Source organism: Rhinichthys klamathensis, unplaced genomic scaffold (assembly GCF_029890125.1).
Source record: "Rhinichthys klamathensis goyatoka isolate OS25496 unplaced genomic scaffold, OSU_Roscu_1.1 h1tg000040l_1, whole genome shotgun sequence".
Lineage (NCBI taxonomy): Eukaryota > Metazoa > Chordata > Actinopteri > Cypriniformes > Leuciscidae > Rhinichthys > Rhinichthys klamathensis.
Window position 1 is genome coordinate 12,687,623 of NW_026606587.1, and position 16,931 is coordinate 12,704,553.

General features: G+C 42.9%; 4 non-coding genes across 4 annotated transcripts; all 4 read left to right on the forward strand.

Annotated features, from left to right (window-relative positions):
• Positions 1 to 12,342: 12,342 nt before the first annotated feature.
• Positions 12,343 to 12,425, forward strand: trnal-uaa (transfer RNA leucine (anticodon UAA)). The gene has a single exon. It is a non-coding gene; the product is annotated as a tRNA-Leu (tRNA).
• Positions 12,426 to 12,670: 245 nt separating this feature from the next.
• On the forward strand, positions 12,671 to 12,753 carry trnal-uaa (transfer RNA leucine (anticodon UAA)). The gene has a single exon. It is a non-coding gene; the product is annotated as a tRNA-Leu (tRNA).
• A 1,332-nt stretch (positions 12,754 to 14,085) lies between these two features.
• trnal-uaa (transfer RNA leucine (anticodon UAA)) lies at positions 14,086 to 14,168 on the forward strand. Its single transcript has one exon. It is a non-coding gene; the product is annotated as a tRNA-Leu (tRNA).
• A 913-nt stretch (positions 14,169 to 15,081) lies between these two features.
• trnal-uaa (transfer RNA leucine (anticodon UAA)) lies at positions 15,082 to 15,164 on the forward strand. Its single transcript has one exon. It is a non-coding gene; the product is annotated as a tRNA-Leu (tRNA).
• The last annotated feature ends 1,767 nt before the right edge of the window (positions 15,165 to 16,931 follow it).

Below are 16,931 nucleotides of genomic sequence, written 5' to 3' on the forward strand. Positions count from 1 at the left end.
TCACAGTGAAACATTACTTCAGTTTTGAGGAAACACCGGAGTTGTGTAAGAGCAACCCTTGTGCCAGTGGGTCGTCTGAAAGCTGCACCAGTCCATGAATAAAGCATCAGGTGCCGTGCAGCTCTGATTTGTTTTTTAGGAACTCTTTGAAATAAATCAGATGGATAAATAATAAATGCATACAGTCGGAGAGGAGATAAAGCAGAACACAAACACAGAGAGAGATGAAGGAAGAGAAAAGGAAATCACATTACCTTAAAAACATCTTTAATTACTTCCTCGTCAGGACTTTTATCAGTAGCTTCCTTATTGTATCAACAGAATTGCTTTATAACAATAACATATTATTAACTAAAACTATATTTGAATGTTTATAACATACACATATTTTCAAATACCGGCTATATTAATTATACAAATCATTTTATGGGATGCAACTATGCATTGTTTTACACAAGGAAATATTTTTTCCTATTAACCTTACATTATACATTTGCATAAATTATATTTTACACTTTAACAACCAAAATACTTTTTTGAGAAAAATGTATGGCAAATCTGTACCACAATGGAAAATACACAGGTGAAACTCGAAAAATTAGAATATTGTGCAAAAGTTCATTTATTTCAGTAATTCAACTTAAAAGGTGAAACTATCATATAGACTCATTACATGCAAAGTGAGATATTTCAAGCCTTTATTTGTTATAATTTTGATGATTATGGCCTACTGCTTATGAAAACCCCAAATTCAAAATTAGAATATTGTGAAAAGGTTTTCATAGCTGTATGACACCTGCAAACTCAAACTACTGGGTGAATTTTATCTTTAACAATTTAAAATTGCTCCTAAAGCTGAGCTCATCTTCCCTTTGGGAGTTCCCTCTACTTGCCCTTTCTGTAGAATATAATTGTTTAATTTGTTTAATACATAAAAATCATTGTTGTGAATATAGTGTTATATGTATGCTAGTAAGCATGTTATTTAGTAAGTGTATTACTATAAACACTTCTAATTAAATAAATAAATTCAGTAATATAAATGATTCCACTATCTAAAAACAATACCGATGAGGAAATGCATTAGAGGTACAGAACTGCGATATGAAAACGATCATAGGAAACATTTTAGCATACGACTTTGTAAGAAAAGTTCTGTAAATAAAAAAACATTTAGTCAAAGTTGAAGAAATCCAGATGTACAAGAAAAGTGTTTAATAGCACAAGAGCCAGATAGGAGCCGGTAGCTCAGGGGTCCAGATAGGTGCTGGTAGCTCAGGGAGACAGATAGGTGCCGGTAGCTCAGGGAGACAGATAGGTGCCGGTAGCTCAGGGAGACAGATAGGTGCCGGTAGCTCAGGGAGACAGATAGGTGCTGGTAGCTCAGGGGTCCAGATAGGTGCCGGTAGCTCAGGGAGACAGATAGGTGCCGGTAGCTCAGGGAGACAGATAGGTGCTGGTAGCTCAGGGGGCCAGGGAGGAGCCAGTAGCTCAGGGAGACAGATAGGTGCTGGTAGCTCAGGGGGCCAGGGAGGAGCCAGTAGCTCAGGGAGCCAGATAGGTGACGGTAGCTCAGGGAGCCAGATTGGTGACGGTAGCTCAGGGAGCCAGATTGGTGCCAGTAGCTCAGGGAGACAGATAGGTGCTGGTGGCTCAGGGGGCCAGGGAGGAGCCAGTAGCTCAGGGAGACAGATAGGTGCTGGTAGCTCAGGGAGACAGATAGGTGCCGGTAGCTCAGGGAGCCAGATAGGTGCCGGTAGCTCGGGGAGCCAGATAGGTGACGGTAGCTCAGGGAGCCAGATAGGTGACGGTAGCTCAGGGAGCCAGATAGGTGCCGGTAGCTCAGGGAGCCAGATAGGTGACGGTAGCTCAGGGAGCCAGATAGGTGACGGTAGCTCGGGGAGACAGATAGGTGCCGGTAGCTCAGGGAGACAGATAGGTGCCGGTAGCTCAGGGAGCCAGATAGGTGACGGTAGCTCAGGGAGCCAGATAGGTGACGGTAGCTCAGGGAGACAGATAGGTGCCGGTAGCTCAGGGAGACAGATAGGTGCCGGTAGCTCAGGGAGATAGATAGGTGCTGGTAGCTCAGGGAGACAGATAGGTGACGGTAGCTCAGGGGGCCAGATAGGAGCCAGTAGCTCAGGGAGACAGATAGGTGCTGGTAGCTCAGGGGGCCAGGGAGGAGCCAGTAGCTCAGGGAGCCAGATAGGTGACGGTAGCTCAGGGAGCCAGATAGGTGACGGTAGCTCAGGGAGCCAGAAAGGTTCCGGTAGCTCGGGGAGACAGATAGGTGCCAGTAGCTCAGGGAGACAGATAGGTGCTGGTATCTCAGGGGGCCAGGGAGGAGCCAGTAGCTCAGGGAGATAGATAGGTGCTGGTAGCTCAGGGAGACAGATAGGTGCCGGTAGCTCAGGGAGCCAGATAGGTGACGGTAGCTCAGGGAGCCAGATAGGTGACGGTAGCTCAGGGAGCCAGATAGGTGACGGTAGCTCAGGGAGCCAGATAGGTGACGGTAGCTCAGGGAGACAGATAGGTGCCGGTAGCTCAGGGAGATAGATAGGTGCTGGTAGCTCAGGGAGACAGATAGGTGACGGTAGCTCAGGGGGCCAGATAGGAGCCAGTAGCTCAGGGAGACAGCTAGGTGCTGGTAGCTCAGGGGGCCAGGGAGGAGCCAGTAGCTCAGGGAGCCAGATAGGTGACGGTAGCTCAGGGAGCCAGATAGGTGACGGTAGCTCAGGGAGCCAGAAAGGTTCCGGTAGCTCGGGGAGACAGATAGGTGCCAGTAGCTCAGGGAGACAGATAGGTGCTGGTAGCTCAGGGGGCCAGGGAGGAGCCAGTAGCTCAGGGAGACAGATAGGTGCTGGTAGCTCAGGGAGACAGATAGGTGCCGGTAGCTCAGGGAGCCAGATAGGTGACGGTAGCTCAGGGAGCCAGATAGGTGACGGTAGCTCAGGGAGCCAGATAGGTGACGGTAGCTCAGGGAGCCAGATAGGTGACGGTAGCTCAGGGAGACAGATAGGTGCCGGTAGCTCAGGGAGATAGATAGGTGCCGGTAGCTCAGGGAGACAGATAGGTGACGGTAGCTCAGGGGGCCAGATAGGAGCCAGTAGCTCAGGGAGACAGATAGGTGCTGGTAGCTCAGGGGGCCAGGGGGCCAGGGAGGAGCCAGTAGCTCAGGGAGCCAGATAGGTGACGGTAGCTCAGGGAGCCAGAAAGGTTCCGGTAGCTCGGGGAGACAGATAGGTGCCAGTAGCTCAGGGAGACAGATAGGTGCTGGTAGCTCAGGGGGCCAGGGAGGAGCCAGTAGCTCAGGGAGACAGATAGGTGCCGGTAGCTCAGGGAGACAGATAGGTGCCGGTAGCTCAGGGAGCCAGATAGGTGACGGTAGCTCAGGGAGCCAGATAGGTGACGGTAGCTCAGGGAGCCAGATAGGTGACGGTAGCTCGGGGAGACAGATAGGTGCCAGTAGCTCAGGGAGACAGATAGGTGCCGGTAGCTCAGGGGTCCAGATAGGTGATGGTAGCTCAGGGAGCCAGATAGGTTCCGGTAGCTCGGGGAGACAGATCAGTGCCGGTAGTTCAGGGAGCCAGATAGGTGACGGTAGCTCAGGGAGCCAGATAGGTGACGGTAGCTCGGGGAGACAGATAGGTGCCGGTAGCTCAGGGAGACAGATAGGTGCCGGTAGCTCAGGGAGACAGATAGGTGACGGTAGCTCAGGGAGCCAGATAGGTGACGGTAGCTCAGGGAGACAGATAGGTGCCGGTAGCTCAGGGAGACAGATAGGTGCCGGTAGCTCAGAGAGATAGATAGGTGCTGGTAGCTCAGGGAGACAGATAGGTGACGGTAGCTCAGGGGGCCAGATAGGAGCCAGTAGCTCAGGGGTCCAGATAGGTGACGGTAGCTCAGGGGTCCAGATAGGAGCCGGTAGCTCAGGGAGACAGATAGGTGCCGGTAGCTCAGGGAGATAGATAGGTGCTGGTAGCTCAGGGAGACAGATAGGTGACGGTAGCTCAGGGAGACAGATAGGTGCCGGTAGCTCAGGGAGACAGATAGGTGACGGTAGCTCAGGGAGACAGATAGGTGCCCTGTAGCTCAGGGAGACAGATAGGTGCTGGTAGCTCAGGGAGACAGATAGGTGCCGGTAGCTCAGGGAGATAGATAGGTGCTGGTAGCTCAGGGAGACAGATAGGTGACGGTAGCTCAGGGGGCCAGATAGGTGACGGTAGCTCAGGGTGCCAGATAGGAGCCGGTAGCTCAGGGAGATAGATAGGTGCTGGTAGCTCAGGGAGACAGATAGGTGACGGTAGCTCAGGGGGCCAGATAGGTGACGGTAGCTCAGGGTGCCAGATAGGAGCCGGTAGCTCAGGGGGCCAGATAGGAGGGGGCTCAGGTAGCTCAGGGGGCCAGATAGGAGGGGGCTCAGGTAGCTCAGGTAGCTCCGGTAGCTCAGGGGGCCAGATAGGAGGGGGATCAGGTAGCTCAGGGGGCCAGATCAGGGGGCTCAGGGGGCCAGATAGGAGCCGGTAGCTCAGGGGGCCAGATCAGGGGGCTCAGGGGGCCAGATAGGAGCCGGTAGCTCAGGGGGCCAGGGAGGAGGCCGACAGATAGCACCCCCACCACCATATTTTCTTGGGAGCAGCTATGGAGCTACACACAATATGGCTGTAGCCATCAAGGCGAATGTTGCATACTCTGGGCACAGTTCTGGGGCTCCAGTCCCTCCCGGAGATATTAATCTGGGGTCCTGTATTCTGTCACGGCGGCTGCTATAATGAGCGCATGAGGGTGGAGAATCCAAAAGAAACACTTTATTATAAAAAAAAACAAATACGTAGGAGTTCACAGGAGAAAAAACAGAGGAACACAACCACTTTTAGGAATGATCTTTTAGCCGGAGCGCCCAGGGTTGAATGCTGCACTCTGTGCACAGCCAGGCTGGATGCAAACACTGCTGAAATGAGGCAGATAGATATGGAGTTAATTTTGTGCCATAATTAAACAAACAAATCCAGCATTTGCAAACAAACTCGATCTGCTTTGCAAAGGAAAATTCGACTCGCAGACAAACAGAAAGCAATGTGCAAGTACAAAGGTCAATTTGAGCGAAAATTGTAAACACATATGCATTGTGTTTTGCAAATATAAATAAATGAGCCTAGATAATATTTCACAAATAAATACAAACCATCCTACTGTTACGTGTCGCGTGGTTGAAGCAAGGATGACGCAGGATCCAACTGCAGCACACTTTAATCAATAGATTCAAAACAGATAGGACTCAGGAACAGGATACAAGGACATGAACAACCGACACTAGCGTTAAACAGTCAACATTAGACAAGAACTCACAAAGACAGGGCAGAAACATAGGGCTTAAATAATCAGGGACAAACGAGCTTAACAAGGGGGCGTGGGAAATCAGAAACACCTGGGATGACTAAATGACAAGACAGGGAACCATAGAGCATGACAAGACACAAAACCACATGGTAACATAGCCCCCTCCCTATGGGCGGCTCCTGACGCCCATCAAAACCAGCAAAAAAGTTCAGGAGGGCGGTCCTGGGTGAGGGACGGGGGGCCAGGCCTGCACTGGGAACCGGGACCAGGACACGGGCAAGGTGGGCCTGGGCCGTGGAGCATGGGTGACCAGGGTGGAGCAGGATGAGGCGAAGGCCAGGGCGCAGCAGGACGAGGCGAAGGCCAGGGCGGAGCAGAACGAGGCGAAGGCCAGGGTGGAGCAGTGCGAGGCGAAGGCCAGGGCGGAGCAGGACGAGGCGAAGGCCAGGGCGGAGCAGGACGAGGCGAAGGCCAGGGCGGAGCAGGACAAGGCGAAGGCCAGGGCGGAGCACGCTAGGCAGGGGACCAGGGCGGAGCACGCTCAGACGAGGGTGAGGTCCATGTCGACGTAGACTCCATGGCCCTCCTGCCACCCCCCCCCCCAAAAAATACTTGGGGAAATCCACGGGAGGAACCTCCAGGTGGTGAACGGGTTCAAGAAAGGCCTCCCGGAGCTTGAAGGGCGCCAGGGCCGGCAGGGCGCAGAGGCGGGGCCGGCAGGGCGAGGCGTCTGGGAACGCCCTCTGTAGCCTGGCGAAGCACACGAGTCCTCCTTCTCCTTCTGCGACGACGCGTCACTGGGCTTGACTCACTTGGCTCGGTAGACTCACTTGGCTCGGCACTTGACTCACTTGACACGGCTGACACGGCACTTGACACAGCACTTGACTCACTTGACACGGCACTTGACTCACTTGACACGGCACTTGACTCGGCACTTGACTCACTTGACACGGCACTTGACTCACTTGACACGGCACTTGACTCACTTGACACGGCACTTGACTCACTTGACACGGCACTTGACTCACTTGACTCACTTGACACGGCACTTGACACGGCACTTGACACGGCACTTGACTCACTTGACACGGCACTTGACTCGGCTGGGCAGACGTTAGTCGCGGGCTCGGAAGACAGAAACTCAGGCATGTCGGTCTCGGCGGGAAGATGCTCAGGCATGTCGTGAAAAGTGCTCACGTGAAGCGCGAGTTCGGCTGGACGGTCGTGAAGTGCGGATTCGGTTGAGCAGACGTGAAGCGCGGACTTGTGGAGCGCGGGTTCGGCTGAGCCGTGAAGCGCGGGCTTGTGGCGCGCGGGTTCGGCTGAGCTGAAGTGAAGCGCGGGCGCGACCGGACTGACGTGAAGCGCAGACTCTCGCAGCTTTTCCTCCACGCCCACGGTAAACGAAGAGCCACTCCACAACAGGGCCAGGTCAATATACCACTCTAATGACCCGTGCGGATCAGGTTCGGGCATCAGAGACCCGAGTGGTTCCGATATACCCCCGCGGAAGAAGATCTTCAAGCACTGTGTGCTCATTTGCGCGAGATGCGCCAGCTCGAGGAATTCTGCGACATAATCCTCGATGGCACGATTCTCTTGTCGGAGACGGAGAATCTGGACGTCGACTGGACTCCAGAAAGGCATGGCTGCTGGATCATGATGTGGTGAGTTCTTCTGTTACGTGTCGTGTGGTTGAAGCAAGGATGACGGAGGATCCAACTGCAGCACACTTTAATCAATAGATTCAAAACAGACAGGACTCAGGAACAGGATACAAGGACATGAACAACCGACACTAGCGTTAAACAGTCAACATTAGACAAGAACTCACAAAGACAGGGCAGAAACATTGAGCTTAAATAATCAGGGACAAACGAGCTTAACAAGGGGGCGTGGGAAATCAGAAACACCTGGGATGACTAAATGACAAGACAGGGAACCATAGAGCATGACAAGACACAAAACCACATGGTAACACCTACAAATTGCATGTAACCTTTGAACAAATACAAAAACTAGTGCATACAAATGCATATCTGCCTGTTATGATTGTGAGACACTTGGCTTTTTATGAGATCTCTCGGCTCGATTTTCTCACAAATGCAGTTGAGTAACTTCCTCTTCTAAAACGGTAGATGGCGCTAAGCTAGGTTATTAATTTAGCGCTAGTCTCCCGGGAGAAGCACTGATTTGAAACGTGTGCTTGCCTATGCCTACAGTCCTGTGCGTCGAACTCTAAGGTATCCTCGTGTGTCCTGATCCTGCCAAGTCTTGCTCTCTCATTGATGTCTTACACAGGGTAGTTTTTGTGATATATTTTTGTATTAATAAAAAGCCCATTGCTCTGCTCTACCCATTTATAATTATGCAAAACTAAAATGTGTAATTAGTATTTCAGAGAAAATCATAGACCTACCTGCAGAGTTCAGATCTGTCTCTAATTATCAAGATTTGAATAAGCTGCTTCAGTAATGTTGGAGCTGAACTTTGCAGGAAGGTAATCTCCAGGAACAGGATTGGGCACCCCTACAGTAATACAATCTTTTTTTCTTCTTTTTTTTTTTTGCGCATAAGAAAAGTTACACAAGAAATGCATTTAATAGCACAAGGTTTTGCAGAAGATGGAGTCATTATTATGGGTCACAGATGGAGGAAAGCTGTCATCTATACCTTCTACACTGCGTTTGCTCTCAGACTGAGAGCACCAGTAGATCTGTTATCTTTGACTTCTGCAGCACAGCATGAGGCATCAGATCAAAGCCCAAGGAAATGGTGTTTCAGATGGTGAAGTAACTTCTCACTCTGCTCCTGTCTGGGCTGTCCATGGGTAAATTGTTTTTCTTACAGCGATGGAATTAATTGGAAAGTTCTGTGAGTGAGTCACAGTTTCACTTAGTTTGGACTGTGTTTTGTTTGCACCATTCATTTCCCGCCACTAATTTGTTGTCATGGTTTCTCATTTGAGTTTTCTGATTTGAGGCAACTGTGTTTTGGTATTGACCTCATTTATATCTGTATTTTAGTTCCCTTTTTTCTGTTCATTGTTTTCGGGTCTCGTCTATGGTTGATGTATGATACGCTACTCTCTTTATGTGGATTTACCAGTGGATTTATGAAAGACGGCCTTATTTCCTTCATCTTCGTGTTTATGTGTGTGTGTTCTAGCAGCATAGTCCATGACATCAGCTCTGCGATTCGGTTTGAGGCATAACGGTGTACAGTTTACTTTAAAAGAGACGAATATCCGAAAAGCATGTCTTTACATTCACGTTTTATTCCTGATGTTGTACTGATTTAAACAGATTTTTTCAATATGCTTAAAGAAAAATAATTGGGTATTTGAAAAGTTATTACCTTGAACCAAATAATATTCTGCTTGCTAAAAGATCAACCGTGTCTAGAAGTGTGATTTCCCAACCTCCAGCTGTTTAGATGCAGTCACGAGGAGGCTATGCAGTGTTTTGTAGGGTGAGAAGGGAAAGCCTTTGATGAATATTTCATGAGCGATCATTCAGCTAGTTTTCTGTGGCATGACAGCTGTGAAGAGTCCTCTTGAAACATCCTTTCTGTCAAACAGAACGGCATGCAGAAAAAGATGATAGTATGAGAGAGTATTTGTAAAATCCCATCAGCTAACTTCAAGTTTAATGTAAAGCTAAGTGACTTTACCATCAAAGAATATTGTAAAGCTTACGTTTATTTTATTTAGCAGACATTTTTGAGTAAGACATCTTTGTTAAATAAACTACAGGACAGGACTCAAACTTACATCCTATCATGTTATACAAAAGGAGTGTGAGTACTGGACATATTAATAACTGCATTTAACATTTTAACAATGTGACAATTTTGAGTGAAACTGAATTTTCTGTACGAAATAAATGTAGAGTTGGCTTAATTGTATCCATTAATGATTAAATCTCATGAAGTATATGAATAATATCATTTTTTTCCTCAATCTCCGGGGCCTGGTTATGTAATAGTTTGATGAAAGCTTATAAAAACATGCAAAAAAAGCCTTCTTTGTACATACATTCAATCGAACAATGTCCCAAAATTTTGTTTTTCTTCAGGCATGCACATGACATACACTTTAAATCAGAGGGTTGTTATCCATCAAGCTGGTTTTATGTGATTGATGCAAGACTAGTTTGGAAGCTTATGTATCCCAGAAAGCATATAAATCATATTTATTTCTTGTAGTGCCACAGTTGCCAGATGATGCATGGTGCATCTGTGTGTCAAATCCCGATATTCATGATGACGCTTATACATAAAAGTGATATGAAATCTAAGTTTCTGTTGAAAACAGAAATACTAGTCTACAATTTAACTTCATCATCAGCAGTTATGGTGACGGGGCGTCTGCCTTTAAACAAATTGTCATTATTTATTTAACATATTTTGTTGTTACTCTATTATTTTTTTTAGCAGCACTAGCAAGTGATACATTAGTGAAACAGGATCTTCAGCATGAAATTTTATCATTGTAATTTGGATATTATGAAATATATGAGTAATATTATAAGTTAATGAAAGTGTGGCTTTGGTTATGTCAGCAGAAATAAAGGTCTGTTCCCATAGCCAAGAAAGCAATATGGGTCATAACTACGATGTAAACTAAAGACTATACTGGCTAATGTAAAAGAGGCCAAAAAAGGAGTCTTTAAATATAATAAAAATAAAAATAATAATATCTGGGGCTAGTGTGAAAGTAACGTCCACTTGCAGAAAAACACTTCTGTCACGCTATAAACTGGAATCGAATAATGTGGGCTGCAGCTGGATTCTTTCAAGCGTCGGCCAGTGCTCAGTTTTTCTCATCTTTACTTATCACAAGACTTCATCCATCTGTCAACACATTAGGCCTGGGATCAGCAGTGAGTAAGCAGTCAGGATACGGATTCATCAAGGCCGAATGAAGCTAAATGATCAGGACCTGTTGATCTGTTGGTCTCCTCTCCTCCCAGAACCCCTGTAATAGATGAAGCTCATTTACAAGTTAATAGCAGCCCTCATTTGTCATGCCTTATTTTCATGTTTATCTGTTTCCAGCTGATGCATAATGAGTTTGAGCATGTTTTCCACGATTTATCCACATCTACAGAGGAGTAACAGTGGTCAAAGGTGCTTGTTGATGGAATGAAGCTGCATTATTCATACTGAAAGGATGTGGATAAAATCACTTGCTCTATGTTGCCTTTTTTAGCAGCTGTTATTGCTAATGGTCCTTCCTCCACAAAATGACCATATAAACCAGCAAAAACAAAGAGAATGGGGAATAAACAAAAAATGACAAATTACGTTTTCCAGTCACGAATGCATATTAAAGGTGTATTCAGTAGTTTGGTGCTAATTTAAAAAGTTTTTACAAAGTTTTGTAGAGTCAAATGAATAGTGTAAACTCGCATGAGATGAAGTCTCATAATTGTCATCATAGAAGTTTCACTGGTGATGCAAAGAGCGAAAATCAGATTTATACCATCGTGGTGTCGGTACTTAAAGTACATGAAGAACAGTGATGCTAATGCTAGCTAAAGTACTAATTAATGCACTTTTAATCCATATTTGAATGAACAAACATTTGCCATTTTAACTAACTATAGTTTCGCCAATATGTTGCTATATTTGAAGAAGCTACAAACATATAGAGTAAACAATACATTTTTGCATTTGGCAAATGCTTATATTTAAGTCCCCCTGTGGTGAAAATCCAGCTTTTAATGTTGTTTATATGTCTGTGGTGATTTTAATATGCTTTAAGACAAACCATGTGTAAGTTCATAAGTCGACAGCATTGCTGAGTATTTGCTTAAAACTGCAGTGAACCAAAGACAGTCTCAAAAACACGGTTTGAAATTGCTGGTGTTTCTGACGTCACAAACTACCTTGTAACCAATCAGATCAACGTGTGATTGTCAACCAGTGGATCTCTGAGCTGAGTGAGCGAGTGGAGGCGGGGCTCATTTACATATTCATAGAACCGCGTATACTAAATGAGACAAGGGTGTCGAGTTACACTGTAAAAAAAATCTGGGTAACACTTTATAATAACTGCATGCTATTAATTATTTGTTAAGCATGAGTAAACAGTTAATTCATCATTTATAAAGCATTAATAGACATTAATAAGCAGTTTATAAATACAGCTATAAACGCTTTTTTTCTTGATTTATAAGCATATCTATAATGCGTTTAATAATTGTATTTTCATACTTTGTTAATGATCAATTAATAATTTCTAAATGAAGTATAGCATTATTTACAAACCAGTTATTTAAGAGTTGTCAGTCATTTATAAGATCACTTAGAAAGTGTAAGTAAATGTAGTAAATACAGGTAGTTATAAAGCATTTAGTAGTGGTCAGTTAACTATTTTGTGAGCTAATCTAAAGTGAGGACTATTCATGCCTTGTAAAGCATTTATAAAGGAGATTTAAAGGCGCATCAATCTTCTAAACAGTAAAATGTAACAAACACAACACAGTGATACAGAACATAGAAATATTTAACAGCCTTTAAATCTCCTTTATAAATGCTTTACAAGGCATGAATAGTCCTCACTTTAGATTAGCTCACAAAATAGCTAACTGACCACTACTAAATGCTTTATAACTACCCGAGTTAACCCTGAATTACAGCATAAATACATGTTAATAAAGCAATTTTCCCAACCAATGGACAAATGTCATCGTGGGTTTGAACCCATGACAAATTAAGCATTTGAAATTATAGCTTAAAGCGGTAAGTTCAATAGTGAGGGTCTGCAGCAGTAAAAATAAAATAGTCGTCCCAACCAGGATGGCCGAGTGGTTAAGGCGGTGGACTTAAGATCCAATGGACAAATGTCCTCGTGGGTTCAAACCACACTCCTGTTCATTAAAATGACTTTTTCAGTTTGATTTGCAAGGACAAATTAAGCATTTGAAATTACAGCTTAAAGCGGTAAGTTCAATTGTGAGGGTCTGCTGCAGTAAAAATAAAACAGTGGTCCCAACCAGGATGGCCGAGTGGTTAAGGCATTGGACTTAAGATCCAATGGATAAATGTCCTCGTGGGTTCAAACCCCACTCCTGGTAATAAAATAATTGGTTTTCATCTTGAAGTTTGAGCAGAAATTAAGAAGTTGAAGTATAGCATAGAGGGACAAATTCCAATGTGGAGTCTGTTGCAGTAAAAACAATTCTGGTTTCAACCCCACTCCTTGTAATTAAATTGAGTTTTTCAAGCTTTCTAAGTACTAATTGTCCATTTGAAATGGCAGCTTTAAGCGGTAAGTTCAATAGTGAGGGTCTGCAGCAGTAAAAATAAAATAGTCGTCCCAACCAGGATGGCCGAGTGGTTAAGGCGTTGGACTTAAGATCCAATGGACAAATGTCCTCGTGGGTTCAAACCCCACTCCTGGTAGTAGAATAATTGGCTTAAAATAATTGGTTTTAAGCAGAAATTAAGAAGTTGAAGTACAGCATGGAGAGTCAATCCAATGTGGAGTCTTGCAGTAAAAACAATTCTGCTTTCAACCCCACTCCTTGTAATTAAATTGAGCTTTTTAAGTACTAATTATGCATTTGAAATGGCTGCTTAAAACGATAAGTTCAAATGTGTGGGTCTGTTGCAGTAAAAAAAAAAGTATTTTCCCAACCAATGGACAAATGTCATTGTGGGTTCAAACCCCACTCTAAAATAATTGGTTTTCAACTTGAAGTTTGAACAGAAATTAAGAAGTTGAAGTACAGCATAGAGGGTCAAAATCCAATGTGGAGTCTTGCAGTAAAAACAATTCTGGTTTCAACCCCACTCCTTGTAATTAAATTGAGCTTTTTAAGTACTAATTATGCATTTGAAATGGCTGCTTAAAACGATAAGTTCAAATGTGTGGGTCTGTTGCAGTAAAAAAAAAAGTATTTTCCCAACCAATGGACAAATGTCATTGTGGGTTCAAACCCCACTCTAAAATAATTGGTTTTCAACTTGAAGTTTGAGCAGAAATTAAGAAGTTGAAGTACAGCATAGAGGGTCAAAATCCAATGTGGAGTCTTGCAGTAAAAACAATTCTGGTTTCAACCCCACTCCTTTTTACTAAATTGAGCTTTTTAAGTACTAATTATGCATTTGAAATGGCTGCTTAAAACGTTAAGTTCAAATGTGAGGTTCTGTTGCAGTAAAAAAATAAAAATAAAAAAAGAGTCTTGTCCCAACCAATGCACAAATGTCATCGTTGGTTCAAACCCAACTCCTAGTCCTAAAAATTAGGTTTTCATTTTGATTTGAAAACACAAATTAGGCATTTTAAATAGAAGCTTAAAGTGGTGAATTCAAATGTGAGGGTCTGCTGCAGTAAAAATAAAATAGTTGTCCCAACCAGGATGGCCGAGTGGTTAAGGCGTTAAGTGGTTAAGGCGCAGAAATTAAGAAATTGAAGTACAGCATAGAGGGGCAACATCAAATGTGGGGGTCTGTTGCAATATAAAAAAAGTCTGGTTTCAACCCCACTTCTGGTAAATAAATTGAGTCTTTCAAGCTGTTTAAGCACTAATTATGCATTTGAAATGGCAAATTAAAACTCTAAGTTCAAATGTGTGGGTCTGTTGCAGTAAAAAAAAAAAAGAATTTTCCCAACCAATGGACAAATGTCATCGTGGGTTTGAACCCATGACAAATTAAGCATTTGAAATTATAACTTAAAGCGGTAAGTTCAATAGTGAGGGTCTGCTGCAGTAAAAATAAAATAGTCGCCCAACCAGGATGGCTGAGTGGTTAAGGCGTTGGACTTAAGATCCAATGGATAAATGTCCTTGTGGGTTCAAACCCCACTCCTGGTAATAAAATAATTGGTTTTCATCTTGAAGTTTGAGCAGAAGTTGAAGTACAGCACAGAGGGACAAATTCCAATGTGGAGTCTGTTGCAGTAAAAACAATTCTGGTTTCAACCCCACTCCTTGTAATTAAATTGAGTTTTTCAAGCTTTCTAAGTACTAATTATCCATTTGAAATGGCAGCTTTAAGCGGTAAGTCCAATAGTGAGGGTCTGCTGCAGTAAAAATAAAATAGTTGTCCCAACCAGGTTGGCCGAGTGGTTAAGGCGTTGGACTTAAGATCCAATGGACAAATGTCCTTGAAGTACAGCATGGAGAGTCAATCCAATGCGGAGTCTTGCAGTAAAAACAATTCTGCTTTCAACCCCACTCCTTGTAATTAAATTGAGCTTTTTAAGTACTAATTATGCATTTGAAATGGCTGCTTAAAACGATAAGTTTAAATGTGTGGGTCTGTTGCAGTAAAAAAAAAAGTATTTTCCCAACCAATGGACAAATGTCATTGTGAGTTCAAATGTGTGGGTCTGTTGCAGTAAAAAAAAAGTATTTTCACAACCAATGGACCAATGTCATTGTGGGTTCAAACCCAACCCCTAGTACTAAAAATTAGGTTTTCATTTTGATTTGTAAACACAAATTATGCATATGAAATAGAAGCTTAAAGTGGTAGATTCAAATGTTAGGGTCTGCTGCAGTAAAAATAAAAAAGTTGCCCCAACCAGGATGACCGAGTGGTTAAGGCGTTGGACTTAAGATCCAATGGACAAATGTCCTTGTGGGTTCAAACCACACTTCTGTTCATTAAAATGACTTTTTCAGTTTGATTTGCAAGGACAAATTAAGCATTTGAAATTACAGCTTAAAGCGGTAAATTCAATTGTGAGGGTCTGCTGCAGTAAAAAATAAAACAGTGGTCCCAACCAGGATGGCCGAGTGGTTAAGGCGTTGGACTTAAGATCCAATGGACAAATGTCCGCTTGGGTTCAAACCCCACTCCTGGTAATTAAATAATTGGTTTTCATCTTGAAGTTTGAGCAGAAATTAAGGAGTTGGTAACACTTTATAATAACTGCATGCTATTAATTATTTGTTAAGCATGAGTAAACAGTTAATTCATCATTTATAAAGCATTAATAGACATTAATAAGCAGTTTATAAATACAAATATAATAATAAGATGTATGAATGTACATTTAAATAGTTTATTAATCATTTACTTACACGTTCTAAGTAATCTTATGAACCACTGAAAACTCTTAAATAACTGGTTTATAAAAAATGCAATTATTCATTTAGAAATAATAAATTGATCATTAATAGAGGATGAAAATACAATTATTAAATAAATTATGGATATGCTTGTAAATCAAGAAGAGAGCATTTATAGCTGTATTTATAAACTGCTTATTAATGTCTATTAATGCTTTATGAATGATGAATTAACTGTTTACTCATGCTTAACTAATGATTATTAGCGTGTAGTTATTATAAAGTGTTACCAAAATCTGTAGAAATTACAGTATTACTGGCAGCTGGTTGCCAGTAACTTACTGTAGTTTTAAATTGATGTTATTTACTGGCAACAGTTTGTTCAAAGTTAAATGAACATTAAACATTAACAAGTCTTTATCTTTACAGAATAAAACTAAAATAACAGCCTCATGCAAAGCATTCTGGGAACCAAAATCTGAAGGAAAAAAAAACAGAAAAAGGTTGATGAAGATTTCTGGTTCCCAGAATGCTTTGCATTAGATTGTTATTTTATAATTTTATTCTGTAAAGACAAAGACTTGTTAATGTTTAATGTTCATTTAACTTTGAACAAACTGTTGCCAGTAAATATACATCAATTTAAATCTACAGTAAGTTACTGGCAAACAGCTGCATTACTACAGCAATTTTTTTACAGTGTACATTCAAGCTATTTTAAGGCATGAAAATTTGGTGATCAAAGATGAGTTGTAAGGGATACAATTATTGACTACGGGGGACTAGTAACTATAGCTGTGACACTATTTTGATTGGTAGTACTCTACCATGGTACATTTGTAAGTTCTCGGGCGAGGTTGCATGTCCATGTTCCTTGTGTTTGAAAAAAAAAGACACACAAAAGGCAAAGCTTGGGCATGGTGCAAGCTCCCATTATAAATGTAGTGCTTCTGCAGAACATTTCACACACAGTTCATACACAGAGAGCTTCCACAATCGCATGCCTTTATTTGTATTTGTGCTAGGTGCTTTACAACTGTCATTTAGTGCAACTGCTTTAGGGTTAGAGCAGGTGCTGGATCTCAGCTGTAATTAAATAGTCAGTGCATTTCAGGCAATCCATTTAGTATTCCATTTAATGTTGTGCTATAATATTTCTGTAACAGATACATGAACACAAAATGACGGATCGAGATCTATTTACACAAGTGTCACATGTGGTTGTGGGGACTGGTGATGTTTAAATAAATAAAGTATTGTTTTCTTCCTCCCAGCAAATGGTGTTCTAAACAGAAAGATGATTAAATATCCCAAACGATTCAGGCTGTCTTTACGTGAGGTTTTCCAGGATTCTTGTGAATTCCACACGTTCATGTTTTGCTTTTGCAATAAAAAATATTTAATGTTGGTGATAAAAAATGTATACACGATGTGCTCGTCTGTGTTCTTTTATCCTCTGTTAACCTCAGAACATGTGTTCTGGTGCCATATAATAATGTCAATACTCCATATATGGATACAAAACTCTGAGACTTGACATCCTGCGAATAAGGCATGAAT